This window comes from Phyllobates terribilis, unplaced genomic scaffold, assembly GCF_046119375.1.
Source record: "Phyllobates terribilis strain yellow unplaced genomic scaffold, ASM4611937v1 Scaffold_5__5_contigs__length_657084704, whole genome shotgun sequence".
Lineage (NCBI taxonomy): Eukaryota > Metazoa > Chordata > Amphibia > Anura > Dendrobatidae > Phyllobates > Phyllobates terribilis.
In genome coordinates this window covers 526984817-526991690 of record NW_027362765.1, presented here as the reverse complement: position 1 = coordinate 526991690, position 6874 = coordinate 526984817, and positions in this window count along the sequence as shown.

Sequence of the window (6874 nt, the reverse complement as noted above, 5' to 3'; positions counted from 1 at the left end):
AGCAGAATAATTTGCTGCTTTGTATAAACTTTATAAAAAGCAATTTATTATGCTTTTGATTTGTTGCTACAGTTAAGAACACATGATGCAATATGCCCTATGGTAACATGCATTAACAATAGCAGTGTGTCACCATTCTTAATTATGCAAAATATTAAGTGATAAAAATTGATATAACACAAAAATAAGAATTAGATTCAGTCAATTAGCGGCCATCCACAACAGTCACGGTCTCTTTTGTGGCCCCTTAGAAAAATTATTTGCCCACCCCTGCTTTACAGCTTTGTCTACGCTGCATGACAGCACTCTGCTATAACATCAATTAGCCTGAATATTACACTCTGTAAGGGGGGTGTGAGGTTGAGATATGGATAGTTGCTTAGCAGGACAACCTCTCTGAGAATCATTCTAGCTGTACTTGTGCTTTCTTGCACTAGGGAAAATAAAGTAGTTACTAGTGATGAGCATGCTCAAGTATTTCACTAGTATCTTCAGCGTGCTCGGGTGTTATGTTTCAGTCACTCCAGTGCTCATGATTTGCGACTGTTTGACAGCTTTAATACATGCGAGGAATGCCTGTTTCTTAGGCATTCCTCACATGTATTAAAGGGGTATTCCCATCTCCAAGATCCTATCCCAATATGTAGTAGGCGTAATAATAGTAATATTAGCAACTACCTCCAATTACAAATGTAGTATAGTATTTTTGTTTCGCTATGTCTCTTTCCTCATGTGCAGGCATCGCAGAACCTTAGGTATCCATGGTTACGTCCACTAGCAACTAGCTAACTAACTGTGACTTTATCAGTGGACGTAACCATGGATACCTAAGGTCCTGCAATGTCTGCACATGAGAAAAGAGACATAGCGAATCAAAAGTACTATACTACATTTCTAATTAGAGATATTTGCTAATATTATTATTATTATTATTATTACACCTATTACATATTGGGATAAGATCTTGGAGATGGGAATTCCCCTTTAAAGCTGTCAAACAGTCGGAAATCATGAGCACGGAGTGACTGAAACATAACATCTAAGCATGCTGAAGATACTTGGCGAGCACCCGAGCATGCTCGCCGAAAGGGTTAACAGAACATACTCGCTCTTCACTAGTAGTTACTAGTGATTTTTCAGCTAAGAAATTAGGGCATTGAAGGTCATGGAGTAGTAAAAATCATGATTATTCATGGAGTTTTGGGCATGGTAGTTTAGAATGCGCATACCATTGTAGATGTGCTATTGACTAGCCATATACAGTACAGACCAAAAGTTTGGACACATCTTCTCACTTAAAGATTTTTCTGTATTTTCATGACTATGAAAATTGTACATTCACACTGAAGGCATCAAAACTATGAATTAACACATGTGGAATTATATACTTAACAAAAAAGTGTGAAACAAGTGAAAATATGTCTTATATTCTAGGTTCTTCAAAGTAGCCACCTTTCGCTTTGATGACTGCTTTGCACACTCTTGGCATTCTCTTGATGAGCTTCAAGAGGTAGTCACCGGAAATGGTTTTCACTTCACAGGTGTGCCCTGACAGGTTTATTAAGTGGTATTTGTTGCCTTATAAATGGGGTTGGGACCATCAGTTGTGTTGTGCAGAAGTCTGGCGGATACACAGCTGATAGTCCTACTCAATAGACTGTTAGAATTTGTATTATGGCAAGAAAAAAGCAGCTAAGTAAAGAAAATCGAGTGGCTATCATTACTTTAAGAAATGAAGGTCAATCAGTGCGAAAAATTGGGCAAACTTTGAATGTGTCCCCAAGTGCAGTTGCAAAAACCATCAAGCGCTACAAAGAAACTGGCTCACATGAGGACCGTCCCAGGAAAGGAAGACCAAGAGTCACCTCTGCTTCTGAGGATAAGTTTATCCGAGACACCAGCCTCAGAAATCGCAGGTTAACAGCAGCTCAGATTAGAAACCAGGTCAATGCCAGACTGAGTTCTAGCAGCAGACACATCTCTAAATAACTGTTAAGAGGAGACTTTGTGCAGCTGGCTTTCATGGCAAAATAGCTGCTAGGAAACCACTGCTAAGGACAGGCAACAAGCAGAAGAGACTTGTTTGGGCTAAATAACACAAGGAATGGACATTAGACCAGTGGAAATCTGTGCTTTGGTCTGATGAGTCCAAATTGAGATCTTTGGTTCCAACCACCATGTCTTTGTGCGACGCAGAAAAGGTGAACGGATGGACTCTACATGCCTGGTTCCCACCGTGAAGCACGGAGGAGGAGGTGTGATGGTGTGGGGGTGCTTTGCTGGTGACACTGTTGGGGATTTATTCAAAATTTAAGGCATACTGAACTAGCATGGCTACCACAGCATCTTGCAGCGGCATGCTATTCCTTCCGGTTTGCGTTTAGTGGGACCATCATTTATTTTTCAACAGGACAATGACCCCAAACACACCTCCAGGCTGTGTAAGGGCTATTTGACCAAGACGAAGAGTGATGGGGTGCTACGCCAGATGACCTGGCCTCCACAGTCACCAGACCTGAACCCAATCGAGATGGTTTGGGGTGAGCTGGACCGCAGAGTGAAGGCAAAAGGGCCAACAAGTGCTAAGCATCTCTGGGAACTCCTTCAAGATTGTTGGAAGACCATTTCCAGTGACTACCTCTTGAAGCTCATCAAGAGAATGCCAAGAGTGTGCAAAGCAGTCATCAAAGCAAAAGGTGGCTACTTTGAAGAACCTAGAATATAAGACATATTTTCAGTTGTTTCACACTTTTTTGTTAAGTATATAATTCCACATGTGTTAATTCATAGTTTTGATGCCTTCAGTGTGAATGTACAATTTTCATAGTCATGAAAATACAGAAAAATCTTTAAATGAGAAGGTGTGTCCAAACTTTTGGTCTGTACTGTATGTAAAATGACTCTCCTTAAAGAGCAACTTGGTCCCATTGACCACATTGTTTGCAATGACTCGCATATTGTTCTGTCAAATTTTTATTCTGTTGGAGAAAGGTTGAACTTGATGGACCTAGGTCTTTACTCAACCTACGTTACTATGTTACTATGTTTAGGACTTTCTGACTGTGTAGTTGGACATAATCAGTAGTCTATGGTTGGTCTATGTTCAGTGGCCAATCCAGATTGTAAAAGAGTTAAGCTTTCTCCTATCCTGCATGCTTTTTTTCCAGCATTAACTGCTCCTTTGCCTGAGATTAATCACTATAAAAGTCTATTACAAGTTTGTGACGATTATGTTACACCACTCAGCTTCCAAGGATCTTGATCTAAGAGGTGAGAAACTGGTCTGAAATGATCTACAGCCTGTGTCTGGTGCCTCACTTCTTAATTGAAATGACCACTTATTCTACAGGGAGTAATTACCATATGGAGACACGTCTGCTAAAATCCATAGGTGGCTTCACCTGTGAATTTTCAGCGTCATTAATTTACAGATTATCACTACAATCATTGTTTGTGCTGTAATTCAAGCAAAATAACAATTCAGGAAATTATAAACTGCCCAATTAGATGTGAGGAGTTTGGTGTATTTTGTCATGTAGTTACTGTATATTGCAACTAGTGAGCAAACTGAACTAATTCTTAGAGGATCAGGCATTTTGTCCTTCAGTAATAAACTAAGTTCACAATGTGAATATACTATACACTGTTATACAAAACTGATTTCAAAATGTGAATATACAATACACTGATATTAAAAACCCATTTCACAATATGAATTACACTGTTATAGAAAATAGCACAAATAATTATATTTTGCTTTCATTGGCTAATATGTTTCTGAATGTTGCCTCTCTGTACGTGATAATTGTTGCAAATGGGTTAATATTGCTTCAACAAATACCAGTACCGTACAAGTTCTTTATGTAAACCATACTGATTCATATGTGCTTAGATGTTATTAATCAAGTTGTTGGATGAATATTCATTTGGCCAACTTTCTCGATCACCCACCCCATAAACATGTACACTTAACTGGGTGACCCATGCATGTGTGTACTTCAGTTAATAGAAATAGACATGCTGCTTTTCGACACATCTGATGGTGGCTTATCTTATAAGGGTATGCTCACACAATGTTTTTTTTTTTCAGGTGGATTTGGAGATGATCCTCTCTAAAAACCACCTGAAAATGTGAACTTGAAAAATTTATGTTTTTGGCCACCTGAACGAAAAACGAGTGACGGAGCAAAGAAAAAGAATGTTGGAATCCAACATGCCCGATTCTTGTTTCTATTGTCATGGACAGTTGTGTTGTCTCCATATACACTGTATGTGCATGAAATAAAGAGAATTCAGCCTGTATTCTTCTTTCAGATAAGTTATACACATGCTCCATATGAGGAATTCAATGATGCTCAATTTGCACCTACATAACAAACTCTTGCTGTATTACTATGGCGTATTTAATACCTTTCTGCAAAGGTTCTAGATGCATTATCATTTATGCCAGCAATTAAAACAATCTTGTTTTTCTTGCATAGTTATAAAATCGATAACGTTATTGGTTGTCAGCTTGTCAGTATTTTCATATAAATTTAACTTTTAATATCCCATTCATAACTGTACATGTCTGTAGGTGCCATGGAAGGAGATGATAGGGGGCTCCTAGAGAAGAGAGCCACTGTTTGGGTTGAATCTGTCATTTCATCAAATAGTTAAATATCGAAGTAATGTTTCCTCTATCCATCGGGGTGCCACTTTAGCAAAAGAGGGGAAAGAAAAGCATAGGAATACCCTTGCTAAACATTCATCACATCACACTATAAAGATTTCAGCTACAGTTTGGATGTCTGATATATTTCCAATTAATTCACTATTAAGTTAATGTAATAGCATCTGAACAGTGAATGAAAGGAAATTCACATAATTCCTTTTCCTATCTTCATTCTGACAAGTAGTGACCTAGTTATTGAATTCTGAATATTGCCTTAAAGAAGCCCTCCTCCCATCAAGGTTTTTATCCCCTTAAACTATTGCCATCATCATATTATAAAGCACTGTGTACTTACAATTATTTATTTTGCCCTTCTACCCAGTTAATTCTCTTTTCTCTGCTCTATGTAGAAGCAGGAAGTCTCTTTTCCCTCCATTTATCATGCCCCTCTTAAGCTCCTGACCCATCAGCTCCCTCCTCCTCCTGCCAGGGACTTTTGCAGTGACTCATGACTCATACAGGGAAAATTGACTTCATGTTTCTACATAGAGCTTAGAAGGATTCAGCTAGTCAGTTTTTAATCACGTAATGTCATAGACCTAATGGAAAACAGAAGAATTAGCTGGGTAGAAAGGGAAAATGAGCAATTTTAACTGTAATATATTAAGAGGATAACAACATTGACGGGAGGAGTGCTTCTTTAAGTAAACCCTGTCATAATCATATATTTGGTCTTAAGTCTTATTAAACCCAGCTGCACACCATTCTGGCTATTGACAAAGGCACGAAGATTTTCTTATATTGTTGGGCTTGAATGTGTTTGCAAGTTTCTCTTAAACTGTACCACAAGTTATAAAGAAAAATAATTATATCACAGGAGTCTGCACTACAATATATTGTTTCTCTAAATTAGAGCTGGGTAAAGTATGGCCCGCGGGATACATCCTACCCTCCGGCTGTTGTAGTATGGCCCACAGACCGAGACAGCTGAAGGGTTGAAAACAGTGGCCCACAGGCCACACCATGCCCTTACTCACTGCCCGTCCATCGCCTCCCACTTCCTGATGTCACTGCTATCTGAATCCTCAGGATGAAGACAGTGTTGAATACATTGGTGGAGGAGGGCCCCCCGGCTTCTTCTTCCACTAATCAGTGTGTGAGACAGCAGACATGATGACTTCATTACATCACTTCTGCTGTGCGGAGATTCAGTGCACCAGAGACAGGAGCAGAGCGCCGGGGAAACGGGAGCGAGGTGAATATGTGTTGTTGTTTTTTTTTCATATATGTATGGGATGTTTGGTTTGCATGTATATAGGAGAGTCATACTGTATTTAGGAGGCTATGTGGGGTCTCACACTGTATTTAGGAGATTATGTGGTAGCTCATACTGTATATAGGAGGCTATGTGAAGGCTCATACTCTATATAGGGGACTATGTGAGGGCTCATTGTATATAGGAGGCTTTGTGGGGGCTCACACTGTATATAGAGAGGCTATGTGGGGGCTCATACTGTATATAGAAGAGTATGTAGGGCTCATACTGTATATAGGAGGCTATGTGGAGGCTCATACTATACACAGAAGGCTATGTGGGGCTCATACTGTATCAAGGGAGCGATGTGGGGGCTCATACTGTATATAGAAGAGCTGTTTACAGGCTCATATGGTATATAGGGAGATGTCAGCATACCTAATTCTGCTCAATATTAAGTGATATTAATATAAAATAATAATTATAATTGTAATTAATACGTTGGCCTCCCCTCTAATACTCTCGCACCCCTCCAATCTATCCTAAACTCTGCTGCCCGACTAATCCACCTGTCCCCCCGCTATTCCCCGGCCTTTCCTCTCTGTCAATCCCTTCACTGACTGTCCATTGCCCAGAGACTCCAAAACCCTAACCATGACATACAAAGCCATCCGCAACCTGTCTCCTCCATACATCTGTGACCTAGTCTTTCGGTACATACCTGCACGTAATCTCAGATCCTCACAAGGTCTCCTTCTCTACACCCCTCTCATCTCCTCTTCCCACAGTCGCACACAAGATTTCTCCCGTGCATCCCCCCTACTCTGGAACTCTCTACCCCAACATATCAGACATCTGCCTACCGTGGAAACCTTCAATGGGAACCTGAAGTCGCACCTCTTCCAACAAGCCTACAACCTGCAGTAACCATCGCTCCACCATACCGCTGCACGACCAGCTGTACC